General features: G+C 36.1%; 1 protein-coding gene and 1 non-coding gene across 3 annotated transcripts in view; one reads left to right on the top strand and one right to left on the bottom strand.

The window, feature by feature from the left end:
* Nucleotides 1-17,788, top strand: part of NELL1 (neural EGFL like 1) — a 1,037,291-nt gene that overhangs the window by 410,845 nt on the left and 608,658 nt on the right. The gene's annotated exons all lie outside the window — the stretch shown is intronic.
* Nucleotides 9,274-9,406, bottom strand: LOC126019389 (small nucleolar RNA SNORA51). Its single transcript, XR_007499111.1, has one exon. It is a non-coding gene; the product is annotated as a small nucleolar RNA SNORA51 (small nucleolar RNA).

Genomic DNA, 17,788 nt, shown 5'->3' on the forward strand with positions numbered 1-17,788 from the left:
TGTGTATCAAAAAGTGGATGCTAAATTATTCCAGAAACATTTATGTGTACCTTATAGAAACTGACGGTAGAGAGAGTAAATAAATACACTCTTGTTGTCCCACAATTACTTAAAGATTTTCCAATTGGTGGCATATTAAGTATTTTTATATTCTTTATTCTTCATTTTTAATTGAGGTGAAGTTAGTTTACCACAATGTAAATGCTTATATTTTAAGAAATGAATGATTCTTTGTTGGGAAGTTGAGCCACATCAATCTGCTCAGGGATCTCTACTGACAATGCTTAAGGGACAATATGTAGACTGGGGGGTCAAACAAAGATTGACTGTTTGCAGAGCATGGGCTTTAAATAATAGCCTATCTCTAGGCATAATGCTACCACAACACAGTCCACATGAACATGCCATTATATCTTCACTACAGACTTTTGGACTTTTCTAGTACAAATATGCCTCCACCCACTCATCTTGGTAATCATATATCATTAATTTTTTAATAATCTGCTAATTTTTATTCTCTTTTCAGTATCTCACGTGATTGTTTGGTGTTCATTATTAGCACTAAAATGTTTTCGACTAGTAAAAATTGCAAAGACTTATCAACATTTACAAAACTAAAATCTTTTAGTCACTATGAATTTCAATACTGTTAATATATGGTTTTATTAATAAAATATTCAAGCATCACATATTCTCCAGAATGTCCTCCCGACTGCCTCAAATCCCGCATCCCTCTGATTCTATACCCTCTCCATATAAAATTCAATTTTCTAGATTCCATCTCAGGTTCTTTTGTCTTTGGCCATTTTTTATTTCCATATTATGTTGCTTTCTATTCAACATATGAGAGAGATCCTTCTGTGTCTAGCCTTCACCTTCCTAACCTAACCTTCCTAACCTAAACTTCCTCAGCCTAATACCCTCTAGACTCATACACATAATAGGGCATTGCATAAATACATCTTTATTGTCATGCATCATTGTATTATATATGTGTACCATAGTTTCTTTACTGTTCTTGGATACTTGGAATGTTGCCATATTTTACCTATTATGAGTAATGCTGCAATGGAACATTTGAAATATCAGTGTCTATATTGTATATACAAGAGCTCTATTAATCTTCAAGGTCATATGTGGTCAGTGCTAATAGCCTTTTTATATTCAAGGAAGCAGGGACTGACAAGACTAAATAACATCCAAGGTTACACACCAGGATAATGGAAGAATCTGGATTCCAGATCTGTCTCATTCTAATATGCATAATTAGGTGAATCTAAAGTAAGCTTATGCTACAAATATATTCCTTGTTTTTCCTCAGTGGCTAATTCTTCTTATTCTCCTTTGTCAATTTCTCCTGTTCAGAGATATTTTTTTCTTTTTATTTTCCTCTGGTGAGCTTATCTAGCCATGTGGTTTTACACAGTACCTATATACTAGTGAGGCCCATATTATGTTTTTAAATCATATATTTATTTAAGCACTATAATTACAAGCATAATTATAATTGGGTTTCAGTCATAAAAAGAACACCCCCGTTCACAAGAGCAACATTCCCACCACCAATGCCCCTCATCTCCCTCCTCCCTATCTCCTACCTGTATTTGAGACAGGCATTCTACTTCTATCATTCATTAACATTGTCATGATAGTTATTAGTATAGTTATTTATCTAATTGCACTCACTACTCCTTTTGGTGAACTTCTTATTGTGAACCAGTCATTATAATCCTGATCTGTATTGTCTCTGGGTATTATTATAACAATGTATTTTATTTTTCTTAAATCCCATAGATGAATGAGGCTGTTCTGTGTCTATCTCTTTCCCTCTGGCTTATTTTACTGAGCATAATAATTTCCATGTCCATCCATGTATAGAAAAATTTCATGACTTAATCTCTCCTGATAGCTGTATAATATTCCACCGTGTATGTGTACCACAGTTTCTTTAGCCATCTATTCCCCGCTCCCCAGATTTTGGCTACTGTGAATAGCACTGCAATGAATATAGGTGTGCAAAAGGCAAATAGACAAAAGCCACAGAAAACATATTCCACTTCACTAATCATCAGAGAGATACAAATCAAAACAACTATGAGGTACCATCTCATAGATGACACACATCACAAAGAAAAGAACAACCTGTGCTAGTGGGGCTGTGGAAAGAAAGGAACTCTTATTTACTATGGTGGGAATGCCGTCTGGTTCAGCTGTTGCATTAAATAATTAAGGATGGGGCTGGATGGAGGTGGATGCCATCCCAGGCCATGTGGCTCTGCAACCCCCATCCAGCCGGCGGGTCCCAGGCCCAGGTGAACGGCGGAATCAGACTCATCCAGAGACAGACATCAGGAAGCATCAGCTTTATTCATGCCCTATTCACCACATGTGTGGCCAATATCATAACCAATTAAGCATTCAGCCATTCTAGGCTACCCTGCATCTTAATTCCTTTCAGCCATCTTCCTTTGACCTCCATCCTGGTCAAAGATCAAAAGAGGCAAAAACCCAAAAGCCAGAGCGCACAGCAGGGCAGTGCCCTAATCCCCTGGCTCAAAGGTTTATCTACCTATTCCAAGACCCCTCCCAGGAATGGGCGGGGTCTTGCAGGTAAGGTCACACCTAATATCTGGTTCCCAAGACCCCTCCCAGAAATGGGTGGGTCTCAGGTAGCTACACCTAAATCCAGGGTCTCAGATAGGTACACCTACACAGCCTTTATAGAAAATAATATGGAGATTCCTCAAAAGCTGAAAATTGATCTCCTATATGATCCAGCTATACCACTCCTAAGGATTTACCCTAGGAACACAAAAACACAATACAAAAATGTCTTCTGCATATCTATATTCATTGCAGTGCTATTTACAATAGCCATATTATTATTTAAATTCAAATTGACTCTGCATCTTATATTAAGATTTTTATTGTTCACTTTATATCTCATCTTGGTATGATGAAGGCTTGCAAGACTTAATTTACTGAAATCCTAGTTCTTATAGACCCTCCATGATCTATTCCTCCTCTCCCAAACCTACTACCTTCGTCACTATTTTCCATTATTTTGTTGCTACCAATGCATACTCATTGTGGCTCAGACTTGAATGTTGTTGAATAGAAAATTCAGCAGCACAGTCAATGTATTAAAATAAATGTTTTGTTTTCTTTGGAGCTGACTCTATACCTCACACATGCAAGACAACTTCTTCTGCCATTCAACTACATTCCTGGTCTTTCCATCAATTAAAGACAAATCTTTCAATTACCTTGGCTATCACTTCTGGAATCATGCTTCTTTCCTATTTCCCACATAAACATTAAATTCATCATATCCCATTGTTTTGGATTAGAAATATAACAAGTGTCTGACCACATTTTATCTTCTGTACCATTATTTGACATAAAGTTCCACTGATTCCTTCTCTGTCATTGCTGTAGACTCATATTTTATTTTTCTATTCACCCTCCTCCTTCCATGATTATCCAATAAATTCTGTGTACTAGTGGCCTTTGTAATTCAGTTATTGTATAAATCTGATCATGTCTGTTCTTTTCTCCAACTTCTCTAGCAGGTTATTTCATTTAGTGTAAAAGCCAAGCTTTGGAGCCCTACTGTGCCCTCACCTCCCTGCTGAATGTAGATATGTGTCTGCCTTACCTCAGATCTCTTGTTCTCAGCAGTTTGTTTTGCTGGCTTTTGTATGTCTGTTCCTTCACTTTCTTTTTTAGAAATTGACTTTTTTTGGTTTTGTTTCATGTTTGGGCTACACAGTAGTGTGTGCAGGGATTACTCCCTTCTCTGTGCTCAGGTATCCTGGTGGGCTCAGGAAATTATTTGTGGTATTGACTGGGCTATGTGAATGTGGCCATGCGATTTACCAGCTCTATTAATCTCTGATCTAGAAACAGGCAGTTTTAGCCTATTTGGAATTTTCCTCCTGGTAGACAGTAGCATGGCATTTTCAAGCAACTTTGAAGAGTTAACAAGTATTCTTGCAGGGAAGAGAAGAACATCAATACTTTAGTCTTTCTTGAGCCAAAGAGGAAACACTTAAGACCATAATTTTATTTTAAAGACACTTACTGGAAAAACATACCTACACAATTTTGGGTTTCATTGGGCTATGAGCCAACATAACTAAATATTATGTTGTTCTTATAGGACAGTTCCTACTGAAACTCAACAGGTAGTTCATTTGGGGGAAACTTGACTTAACCATTAATCCATACTTTTAAAATATTTTTATGATAACACTGTGATTTACCAAGTTGTTCATAATGAAGTTGTTTCAGGCATTAAATTCTATCACAAATACTTTCACCAGTGTGACCCCTTTCTACCAATATCCCTAGTTTCTTATTCACCATCCCAGTTTTTTCCTTGGTAGGCACAAATAAAATTACTTCATATTATTTGTACAATACAAAGGCAAGTGGAATTCTCAAATATAGATCAATGAAAGTCCATTTCTAACATTTGCTATATCTCACATTGATGTTACCAGTCATTGAGGATTTACTGGTTTGGTTGGTGCTAGTTGAGCCTTCTCTTTTAGTGTTTAGGCCCACTGATCTTTATGGTCTTGATTTACTGAGTTATTACTGGGTAAATAGTACTATGAATTTTGGAGGTATTCAAGAGATATGTAGCTGGGATATTTTGGTACCTTGGCAGTTTGATGAGATTCAGTTCTATAGCTGGGCTGTTTCTAGGAAGATGTTGCATCTGGCTGCCAACTGCTGTTCTGTTAGGCAGAAAGAGTATCTGCCTGCCACCATTCTGAGAAGAACCCAGAATTGTCAGTCCAGAGCATTGTATCTGGGAAGAATTAACAGCATTGTATTCTTATCAAGATCAGTTTTGTGGTTGAGCTATTTTTCTACTGGGAAGATGGCCTTCATTTCCATCTATATTTGTTAGTGTGTTTTTTCTTTTCCTAGTTTATAGATTCCTGCAGACCAGAGACTGTTTCTATCAGTGGTCAATCAAATGCTATTGATGATTAACAAAGGTAAACAAAACTGAATCTAGACTGGCAGAGAAAAAGAATAGAGGACTGTTCTAAGTTTAGTTCTCAATTGTGGCTCTGAAAATCTTCACACCAGACTTGGAGTTGATGTTTATCTTCATGCTTGTTTTTCTCACAGTCCTGTAGTATGAATGCTTAAAATGTCAAAGGGATTTTGTACAGATAATGCTTTGGCTGTCTTCATGTTAGGTTATAGGATTTTTTAAATGTGACCAGAGAGCAGAAGGGTCAGTTTAAAGAGAATTTTCACATAGCTTATAGTTCTCTTTCCTTCTTATTTTATGTTTAGAAAGGTACAGTTTAATTTTCTGGAAATATTGGTCTCTATCTGGAGTGTTTCATTTATTGGAGAAAAACAAGAAGTTGAAAAGCATTATCAGGAGAGCACTGCAGGATCATCCCAGCAGTGGGAAAGAGAAGCCGACTGAACTAAGCTTCTAGTACCTTGTAATTCACAATTCCCATAGCATTTTTCACTTTTCAGCAATGTAGCTGTCTTGTATACCTTGTACATGTGCTGTGCAAAGTCAGGTAGATTCAAGTCTGCAGGGAAAATCTGTCTCCAAACTATGTTCTTAGATACTCTGTTGGTCCCTGAAGAACTAAGCTTCAAATGGAGAGGGGGAAACCCACAAAATTTAATTATATAAAAATTGTATATACCTTTGCTATTTTGTGTTGTGTTTTCAAATTTTCCATCTAGCTTAATGTTCGGGTTGTTCTGTAGAGATCTGGTGTTGAGTCTTAGTATTTTATTTAGGTCACTTGTAATTGGAAGCTCTCTCTTTGATGTCTATGTGAAACTAGGATAGAGAACTGCATTTCTTTTAGAACTGCTGTTTTAAGTAATGTCTAGTCTTGATGTTCAAAGAATTATCTCTCTTAGAACTTAATGTTATTATGGCTAGAACTTAATGTTACTATGGCTATTTACTATGTAGTAATATATATTTAAAACTATAAGACATAAACTATAAAACATGAAACTGTATGTAGTTATATTGCTATTACTAGTTAGAGCTTAACAGGTGGAGGTATGGAAACACAGGGGCTTTAACTGAATGACTACATGCTGAAGACCTAATCAGTATTTAAAAGTGTAATGATAATAGGCAGAGGCCATGGCTGAGATGAGATGTGGGATTGATAAAACCAACTTGATTAAAATATTTAAAATATTTAACCTAAGAATCTACTGAGTTGTCTTCCCGTTTCTAACCTCTCTATTTTTTTCCTTTTGCCTTTTCTTTAGTTTTTCACACCAAGCTTTATGTAAGGCTTACTCTTGGCAGTGCTTAGGATGACATATATGTTGTTGGGATCAAACTCAAGTTGATTACATGAAGTGAAGCATCTTACCTGATATCTCTCTGAACCTCAGTATTTTTTTCTTCTTTTGATTCATCAGTATCTGGACTCTACTTCTTTGTCCTTCTTTTCTTTAATTTGTTGGGTATTTTTTTTTTAGAGGAGGTGACACTGGGTTAAGACTTACTTCTCATTCTTTGTTCAGGGATAACTCTTTAAGTAGTGCTTTGGGGAACATATATAGTCATAGGAATTGAATCTTGGTTGGATACATGCAAGGCAAGTATCTTTCTTGCTCTACTACCTCTCTAACTCATTCTCACTACTAGTTTTTTTTATTTTCTGTATTTGATCAGCATGAGATTTTCAATGATTAATTTGAGAAGCAATATTTGGTAAATATATATTTCTCAATTACAAAACACTTAAGTTCTTTCTTAATTTTGTTGTTATCATGAAAAATCTGCATTTCTATAAACCCCATTCTCTCCAACTAGGAATTACTCTATTAATGTTATAATTAAAAAGAGACTTTCTTTTTGGAACAGACAAAAGCTAAGTTAGAATCACTCAGGCTAGTTAGCAGTCTTTTCTTATACTATTTGTTGTGGATTGTGTTAACTTTAATATTTTAGGAACAAAGCCCATAAGTGCATATGTTTTCAACTTGTCTTTGGAAAGAAAGAGAGTGAGTCAGAAGCTACCTGCTTCTTCTTTGGATGCTGGAGGCATGCTTGTTCTACTTTATCTTACTGTCAGTCATTTAAAACATAAGAGACAGAAGTTTTGTCTGCAATAAATGGAAAAAGTTAAGCTTAATTTAAACTTCACATCATAATTAGGCCTATAATATCGTCTTTTGATTTGTGTTTTTGTCAAGTTGGTGCTTGTATAAACTACTTGTTTATAGGACACTTACCAATAGTGTTTTGCTTGCTGAGTTTCCCAGGTGATACCCCTTTCTTTATCCCCTCACCATCATCAGGTCACTATTGTCAGCACTAGCACCATGGCTTCCCAAGATACCAGGAAATCCTAAGATTCAAGTTGTTCAAAAACCAGAGTATCTGAAGTCACTGCTGAAAAAATTAAGTTGAACATAAATTAGATCAGTCTGATTTTACAATCCCCAACCCTAAACTGCTTGTCCCATCAATGTTGGGTTCAGAATCACAATCTCAAGAGAAAGGGTGAGGAGAGAGGATGACTATATGGTAGAGACACTGATTAATGTAAAGGAAAGAGTCACTCAGTTCATTAGCGTCTAACTCTCATTCTTTTTCCCACTTAACATTTGTCTTATGAGAAAGACATGGAAAAAATAATTAGTGCTTTAATTTGATGGCAGATCCATTATGCCTGAAAGCAAGATTGAAGAACTTAAAATTCTCCACCCTCAGCAGACTGTTGGTGACCTACAGAATATATCTTTGAGAAATTGCCAGAATAGCACTGAAGTAGTTGGTGGTTTGCTTTTTTAGATATGATCTGACCTTTCAGTTTCATAGATCATTGTGATACTTGAAATGTCTTGACTGGAGAGAGAGACTTTTTAAGGCAATCCTTTGATATTTAGTCAATACTGTTGCTAAACCTAGGGGACTCAGAATTCCTCTGTGTTGATTTTCTATTACACACATGAAGCCACTTAGCATTGCTTAAATAATACTCAATAAAAATCAGCATAAAACTTTTTGAAAATTTTTATGACTTGGGGGCCACATAATCAATGCTTAGTTGTTACTCTTGGTTCTGTACTCTGGAATTATTCCTGGTAGTGCTCAGGGGATCATATGGAATGCTGTAGATTGAACCCAGGTCAGCTGCATGTAGTGCAAACACCTATCCATTTTAGTTTCTTTTCAGCACCAACCTATGTCTTATAAAACTCATTTTAAGATAGTTCATATTCAACATGTTAATGTTTTGGCTTAAAACAGAAGGTCAGAGAGAGATCTAAAGTTGTTGGTGCTTTCTAAAAACCGTTCTAAGTTGTCTTGGATCACAGACATAAATGCATTTATTTTAGAGAATAAAACTAAAAATAACCAATAATTTAACTTCTTTATCGCATATACAATTACTGCAATTCTTTTGTCACATTTATTTCCAGGATTTCATAAATTTACCACATTGACAATTTAATATTATCAGTGTAAAATATTATACTTCTGCTATTGTTTTCTCCTATATATTATCATTAACATGTTCCTAATCGTTTCAAAAATTATTTAGATATTGTTATCTACATTTATCTTTTATTTTCTCCCTTTCAGTTTCACTTTGAGAAATAATACTTTATTACTGATCTCACCTTCTTAAACTCTGGCTTGTGAGCCCACTTTGGGGGTCACATAGTGAAAATGGGGGTTATAGATAAATCCTCATGCCCCAATCCCAAGGGGAAAAGGAAAGTGGGTATGAACAGGGTTGCCACAGGAAATAATCTATATCAAGCTAAAGAGAAGAGTCAGGTCTATGATCCTTCCACTATGTGGAGAGAGTGATAGCCACTGGAGCCACAGTCTTCATTCTAAAGAATAGGACCATCCCCATGGGTGGAGAACAGGTTGGGCTAGAGAGCCTATCCAGAGGTTCTTCCAGTCCAGATGGGATCTGTGGATCTGTGCATGTAAAGAAGAGCCATCTCTGTATAGGGTGAAGACCAGTTAATCTAACAGGGGAAATAAAGTTTGGCATCAATATAAATTTTCCTGAATGTCTAATAGTAAAAAACTAATTTAAAGACAGATATGTAATAAATTGATATGTTTTTTGCAGCATTGCCATGTGCTACATTTCTTATGCAAAAGGGGGTTAAGCTAGAAAAAAATGAAGAAATCCATTTTTAGTAAATATCCTGAATGTCACCTTTTAAAATCCCTGAATATCTTCCTTGAGTACATACTGATATTAACATTTCAAATTCTTTTTTTTTTGTCCCCCAATTCACAATACATACCCGACAAGGGGCCTGTGTTGAGGTGTATATGGGGTGCCTTTACTGTACCTCCTCTTTCTATACAGCCAGTGTAAAGAACACAGCCTGTGGTAAGATTTGGGAGGCCTTATCTTATCTTTTATTTATTTTATTTTTTTTTTTCTTCAGAGCAAACTAAAGTTGTTTTTTTTTTAAAGTAAGAATTCATTTAAAGGACAAAATTGATTAACATAATGAGGTAAACTAATATAACATAATATAGTGACATAACATAACATATAATATAATTGATATAATAATACATGTAAGTCAAAGAAAATTTCTGATTAAAAACACAATTTTTTTTTTCATAATGGCTTACATATCTTTCACTGTAGTATTTTGGGTACATATTCACATTGAATCAGGGGAATACCCATCACCTAATATGTCCTCTTCTCAATCAAAAATCAAATATGCTGAAAATAGGCAGAGTCCTGTCTAGAGGCTTCCAACCTCAGTTTGAGAGAGGATGTGAAAAAAGTAATTAAAATACCACAACAATACACAAAAAAAATATATCGAATTAAATAACCGATAAGCACCACAGCAATAAAGACAGGCACCACACAATAATCTCGGTTCTGAAATCAAATCATACTCAAGTGCAAAAAAGAAAGAGAAAGACAAAACAAAATAAAATAAAATAATATTGGAGACATCAACCGTAATCTCCACGCCAAAATAAAGACGTCAAAAAAATAGATCATTTATTCTCCTCTTGCTGCTTTCGTGGTATGTGGAAGACTTCTACTTTATCTTGGATGGTAAAATCAGACCTGTTTCTAAAGATCTTGGTGGCTGTGCAGATCAGGGAATGGAGTTTATGAAGTCTTTCTTTGTGGTTCTAGCAGTTATGCTTCTTCAATTCAAATTCTTTTAATGTAAAACACTGTAATTTATCCCATACTTAGTGACTTTAATCTTTTTATCTATTTATTTTTGTTGATTTTGGGGGTGACAACTGGCTCTGTGCTCAGAAGTCATTCCTGGGCAGGCATGGGTACCATATGGGATGCTTGTAAGGCAAATACCCTACTGCTATGCTTTCTCTCTGGCGCCTGTAGTCCTTTTTTATTTGATTTTTTTTTTATTGGGATCATACATGGTGATGCTTAGAGGTTACTTCCTGATTTTGTGCTAAGGAATCACTCCTGACAAACTCAGGACACCATATGGAATGCTGAGAACTGAACCCAGGTTGGCTGCATCAAGGCAAATGCCCTACTCACTGTATTATAGCTCCAGCCCTGTATCTAGTCTCTTTGTTATATCCTTCTATCACTAGCACAAAGTAACTACTCACTATTTGATTTGCATCACCCTAAAAACAAATGTTGATGAGAAATTTTTTGTATGTTTACTAGACATTTACATGTCTTCTTTGCGGAACTGTCCATATCTTCTCTTAAATTTTTCTTGTGTATGTTGCATTTACTGTTGTTGAACTTTGTTTGTGCTTTATATATCTTGGACTCTATTTTATGTTTATGCACAAATGATTTCTCCAATTCCGTAGGGTATCTTTGTATTTAATTTTAATTATTTAAATTTTTGTCAAACATCATAGTTTATAAAGGTTTTCATTATATAGTTATTTCAGGTATTTGATGTTCTAACATCAATCCCATCACCAGTGTAACCTTCTCCCTACCATTATACCCCATTTCTCACCCACCACCCAAGCTTTAGTAAGCACAAACTAATTTAGTGTTGCCTGAAACAACAAAATAGCTAATGAAATTATTGAAAAATACTTCAGTAAAAAAATTGTGAAAATTGTTATATTCTACAATGGAGTCATAAAATTTATTATCTGAATTTTTACTGAGCTGTTTGTTGCTAACTGATCCTTCTGTGTTATTGTTTTTATTGATCTTAGTTGGCTTCTATGCTACTTGCCTATATAATTTGGTGTGCTCCTACTGGCTGTTATTATTTTGGAATTTGGAGGTTTTGTGTGTCCATGTGTTCAGCAACATGCTGAGGGACCCCAGAGTTTTTAGCCTAAAGACAAGTGTACCTGTGAGTTTCAGTGACTTGGCTTGCATCTGTTCACAGTTGTGAAACTGTGAAGCTGGCCATTGGTGATATGGTGAGTGTGGCTTCTGAATATTCCAGCATTATCCAGAAGTGTGTAGATGAGGCTACCCAACTCTACTCTAAAAAGACCCCAGTGTTTCATCCTGAAAACCTGTGCACCTGGAAGTTCTATTTGTTTTGTATTTCTTTGCACCCTCTCTGTGATGAATAGAAGCAATCCAGGCAGTTGTTTGAGCATGCTTTGACTTTCCCTGGGGCTGACTCTAGCTCCAGAGCCTACAGACTGTACCTTGGGCTGGGTCTAGCTGCTAAGTGTCTTTTTTTTTTTTTAGTTCAAGTTTCTTTTATTATGCAAGCCATTTTCTGAGGGGGTCCATGCCTAGCTATGCTTAGGAGTAACTCCTAGTTATGCATACAAGAATTCTCTTGGAAGGATTCAGGAGACCATCTGAGAAGTCAGGATCAAACTTGGGTTGGCTGCATCCAAGGCAAGTGCCCTATCTGCTGTATGCTCTACAGCCCCAGTGCAAAACCTTTTTACTTTTATGTAGTTTTATTTATTTATTTTTATTTCTGTTATTTTTGAATCTGGAGTAAAATTAATATGAGGAAACTGATATCCATTTTCTGGCAGGTCTGCCTATGTTTTCTTCAGTGTATTTTACAAATTCCACTTAACCGCTGTTTTTTTTAATTCACTTATCTCTTCTTAGGCACTGTAATTGTATTCAGATCTTGGATATTGTAAATAAAGCTGTGTTGAACAGGATTGTGGATATACCCTTTCTGACCAATGTTTTTGTGAAAACTATGTTGATCAATATACCAGTAAGAATGATCTATATAAAAATATTCTGTAAACCTTAAGTGCTGACAAGAATAGGGCCAAAAAAGAACTCTCATTCATTGCTGTTGGGACTGTTTCTGGGGATGATCTCATTGGAAATTGATATGGAGACTTCTCAAAACATTAAAAATAGAGCTCCCATATGACCCTGGAATTCTGTTCCTGATTACCTATACCAAGAATTCAAAAACTTTAATTTCCATTTATTCTTTAAATGTGTTAATAATGCAAGGCAACATTAAATTCTGAAAAGAAGCTAAATTCGAGTTGGCAAGCCTTTAAGACAACTTTTACTCCTATTTGTGTCATTTTAGGGAACTGTTCTTTGCTCTGATTTTCTTGCCAAAAAATTATATTTTGAACTGATTTTCAAATTTCCAGTTGTGAGAACCTATTGAGGTTCTTTATGCACTTCAAAATACTTCCTTCACGATGGGCCCTTTGTTAGTGTTTCTTTGTACAGCAGGTACACTTATGTAGGGAAAACCACTTTTGCTAGTTATTTATTAGAAAGTATATTAGACAAATAAAGAGATAAAAACTGTGTGGATACTTTTATTTAAAGAAATGTTTCTTTAAATACTACTTGCTAATTCAAATAAGACTTTATGAATTATGTAAATTGCATTGTTTCTTCCTCCAAAGAAATCCATCTCTAGAATTATAATTTTTATCTCTCTTACTCTTTCATATTACTTCATTCAATTATATTCTTTCATTTTTACTTATCTTTATTCCAAATTTTCTTTTAAAATTTAAAAGTTTATTTTAGATAGCACAGTGGGTAAGGCACTTCCCTTATATGTGGTTGTTTTAAATTCAATACCTGCTGGGGTGAGAGCGATGGCGCAGTGGTAGGGCATTTGCCTTGCATATGGCTGATCCAGGACAGACCATGATTTGTTCCCCCAACATCCCATATGGTCCCCCAAGCCAGGAGTGATTTCTGAGAGCATAGCCAGGAGTAACCCTTTAGTGTCAATGAGTGTTGACCAATAAATTTACAAAATAAAGTTCAATCCCTGGTACCCCGATGTTTCCCTGGACCCTACCCAAGAGGAGTGATCCCTAAGTGTAGAGCCGGAGAGCCTTTAGTGTGGCTGTTTGGCCCTGAAGTTAACAAATCAGTTTTTATTCTTTTTTCTAGTTGTTCCTCTTAAAATTTTTACTGAGACTTAGCTTAACAGAATCTATTGCTATTACTTTCCACCACCTGAGAACTTAAGCAACGTTTAAGGCCAAACTCTTCTTTTAGAATTTCAGTTCTATTTTGTTTTGTTACTTCAAATATGAGTACAATTACACATCATAACTCCTTCATGGTGCTTAATACACATGATCTCTGCCTACCATTTTCTCTAATTCCTTTTTTAAGATACCTTTTACTTACCAATCTACATCTGATGAATTTTCTTCTAATAATAGCGGTAAACTATCAATAGCAAAAACACATTTTTTTTAAATTTGTAAATGAAGCCAGACTGAGAAAAAAAATAAATGCTCACTAAAACAAACAAACAAACAAAAACTATAAAAGCAGGATTTATTTTACCCAGGAACTCAGGCTGAACTCATGCTCTTTTAGTCTGAGCCTGCTAAAACCAAAGACAAAGCAGAGGATTTAGACTCTATTAGCCCCATATAATGAATGGAGCGTTCCCTCTAAAATGCACACAAAATTAAAAGCAGGAGAAAAGTGAGGGATTCTGTTCTTAGCTGATGAAAATAGATAGGTGACACTATGTGGGAGTGTACTAGAGAATCATGATAACAGAGCTCCAGCAAGAAACTTTATCAAAATGTCTGAGCCTTATTACAATAATAATAAGTAAATGAAACAGTAATTAACTTGACTTCATATGGCATAATAGTTCTAATGATTAATTCTAGAAAATCAGTGATTTTCTTTGAACATTTCATTTTTTCCTATTTTTGAGCTCAGACAAAAGAGATTCAGGAGCTATCTGGGATTGTTTCAGAAATTGATCTGAAGGTGTTCAGGAGACCATTCGGGATCATATCTGGCTTCCCAAATATGCCAAGCATATATGCTCCATCAGGTTGAGCATCTTCCCAAGACCACCTATAAGTATTTAAGTATTTCTTTCTTTCTTTCTTTCTTTCTTTCTTTCTTTCTTTCTTTCTTTCTTTCTTTCTTTCTTTCTTTCTTTCTTTCTTTCTTTCTTTCTTTCTTTCTTTCTTTCTCCTTTCTTCTTCTTTCTTCTTCTTTCTCTCTTTCTTCCTTCCTCCTTCCTTCCTTCTTTCTTTCTTTCTTTCTTTCTTTCTTTCTTTCTTTCTTTCTTTCTTTCCTTTCTTTCTTTCTTTCTTTCATTCTTTCTTTCTTTCTTTCTTCTTTCTCTTTCTTTCTTTCTCTTTCTTTCTCTTCTTTCTTTCTTTCTTTCTTTCTTTCTTTCTTTCTTTCTTTCTTTCTTCTTTCTTTCTTTCTTTCTTTCTCTCTTTCTTTCTTTCTCTCTTTCTTCCTTCCTTCCTTCTTTCTTTCTTTCTTTCTTTCTTTCTTTCTTTCTTTCTTTCTTTCTTTCTTTCTTTCTTTCTTTCTTTCTTTCTTTCTTTCTTTCTTTCTTTCTTTCTTTCTTTCTTTCTTTTTTTAATATAATTTTTATTTTGATCATAGTGGCTTACATATTGTTGACAATAATATTTTAGGTACATATTTACATAAAATCAGGGGGGATTCCCATCCCCAAATTGTCCTCCCTACACCCCCGTTTCTGTCTTACCTCCCATTTCCTCTTCCCTCACCCCCAGGGCGGCTAGAATATGTGGTCCCCTCTGTCTCTAACCAACTACTTAGTAGTCTTGCATCAGTTTGGTCTTGATGCCTCCCTTATTTCCCCCTCTAAGTAGGGGCAGGGGTAGCTAGTTCAAGTTGCGTGGTTTTGCCTGAAAAAGAGAAAATAAATAAACCGGGGTAAGAGTTTAATACCCCGAAAATGGGCAGAATCCTTCTAGAGGTTCTCATCATCGATTTGGGAAATGAAGGAGAAAAAGAAGTTGAAACACTCCACCAGTACCAAAAGAAGTGTCAAATATCCAGTGAGGACTCCAGCTATAACGATAAGCACCACAAAAAAACAGATAAAAAACAAACCAAAACAAACTAAAAACAAACACAAACAAACAAAAAACACGCCGTGGTCTTGAAATAAGAAACATGGCGTAGCACATAACGAAAGAAAAGAAAGGAAGAGAAAGAAAAGAAAAAAAAAAAAGAATAATTGGGGCCAACAATTTCAATAATCACATCCAAACTGAGGAATCGACCAAAATAGCTAGGTAAATAAAAATAATAATAACAATAATAAATGACGGTAAGATATATATATATATATATATATATATATATATATATATATATATATATATATATATATATATATATATATATATACATAACCAAGGTTTTGTGTTTTTTGTATTTTTTTTTCCCTCCTGCCCTGGCACAGTAAATATTGGGGTCATTCGAAAAGGAATTCACTTGCCCTATAAGATATGGGGTTTCTCCGTCCTTGGAGTATACTGTCATGGAATCAGCTCTAGTCTTTGCTCAGGATCATTACTCTCCAGGTTGTGGTTTTTTTTTTTTTTTTTTTTTTTTTTTTTTTTTTTGGTGTGTGGAAGGCTTCTGCTCTGTCCAGTGTGATACCGTCAGAGCTCTGTGTTTAGCAGTCCCAGTATCTGTACATATCCTGAGGTGGGACTTATGGTGAAGTCAGTCTTTGTGAATCTAGAGGTTCTGTTACCTCAGTGCCATTTTAATCCATCTTCTGTGGTTGGTGATCTTGGTCTTTGCGCTGAACCTAGGAAGGCATCTAGGATAGCGTCTTTCTTTGTTCTTCCAGAAGCCCCTTTCCGTTACAATTGTCTCTGCCGGACCTTTGGGACTGGGGATCATGCTTATTGTGCAGGTCTTAGTTCAAACCCTAGACTAGGGCTTTTTTATTGGTCCCAAGATGTATACAGTCTGGTCGTGGTTCTAGTATCCAGTCATCTGTAAATCACGATCTTGGCTTTTGGACCTACCAAAGGGTGCCGCGTCTTCTGGTTTTGTCTTGTCCTTAGCTGGTGAGGTAGGCTAAACTGCTCTAAGGTCAAGTTGTTCACATTTTTCTCATTGTCGAGATATCATGTTAGAGCTGGCCCTTGTTGTTGACCCTGCAGTAATAAGGCTGTCCCAGATGGAGATTGTTTCTTACAGCTGTTGTGAGGAGCTGTGCCGTTTCTATGTCTGGGATCCAGGGTTCAAGGCTGGTTGAATGGTATCTAATCACCTGAGGTCTAAGTTGATTCCACTTGACATATTTTCAAGGTAGGAGATAACCCTGTATTGTAAACAACTATGAGTTCCTATCTCTAGTAGATAAGAGCTCTTTTTTTTTTAAATATGTAAGATTTCCCCTTTATTTAGTGTGCCTTTGCAGGGGGAAGTGGTGCTCCATTATATGTCGGAGTATTTGGGGTGGACAGAGTGGGTAACAGAGATAGGTCACATACCCAAAGACGATTAAAAAAAAAAAAAAAGGAAATAAAAGTGTATGTGCCCACAAATGTATATGTAAGGCAAACATTTAAATAAATAAGTTAATTAAAAAAAATAAAAAAAATAAAATGAGTTAGCGAAGTTTTTAAAGGACCAACGTGGTGCAAAAGACTACTTTGCATTTGGGAGAGAACAGGTAAAGAGTTGGTGTATTACAGGTCTTATGCCTATGTTGGAAGTACAGTTTTCCCATTGTCTTTTGGATTTTTCTTGTGGTGTGTGGGTTCCCAGGCATCTTCCAATCACACCCCCTGCCCCCCTTCAGATTGGTAAAAATTTGCAGCTGGGAGGTCTTGGAAGAGTTCTTGCATTGGGGATACTATTGGACCTAAGTCCGGTTTCAAGAAACAGTCCATGTTAGGGGGAGTTGGTAGGGAGGGTCTCGCAGCATGTGTCCACAGGGGAGTTGGCTGTCTTTTCTTGCAGGAGACGATGTGTGGGTTCGGTTGGGTGTCCCCTCGCCTGGGTGCTGGGTACTGGTTCATTGGGTAGGAGGTCGATCTTGATGCCTAAAAGATTAAGGACTGAGGGTGGAGAGTTTTAATATGGTGGGAGATCTGGATGGGATTGAGGGGTGAAGGGATAGTTGGATTTCCGGGGGGGAGAAAGGGGAAGGTATATGGGAGGGGTATGAAGGAAGAGAAAAGAGAAAATACCATAGAAAGGGAGAAGAGAAAGGGAAAAAAAGTAAAGAGAAGAGTAGAAGAGAAAAAGAAAAGAGAAGAGAAAAAAAATAGAGAGAAGAAAGGAGAGAATAGCAAGGGAATGCTGGTTTGGTTGAATGTGTTCGATGACTAGAGCCTGTAGTTTAGGTCTGTACATCGCAGGTACTGCTTTGGTGGTCTGACTGGTCACGTGCTTCGATTCCTAAAAGAAGGTTTAACCTAGAGATAAAGTGTATGTTAAAGAGTTTTCTCGTGGCCGTCTCATAGTGCAAGCAAGGTATGGTATCTCGTGTGGTATCCCGAATTGCCATCTTAGTTTGTCCGCCCTTTGTATCTAAGGGCGCCTGTGGAAAGAAA

Source organism: Suncus etruscus, chromosome 9 (genome assembly GCF_024139225.1).
Source record: "Suncus etruscus isolate mSunEtr1 chromosome 9, mSunEtr1.pri.cur, whole genome shotgun sequence".
Lineage (NCBI taxonomy): Eukaryota > Metazoa > Chordata > Mammalia > Eulipotyphla > Soricidae > Suncus > Suncus etruscus.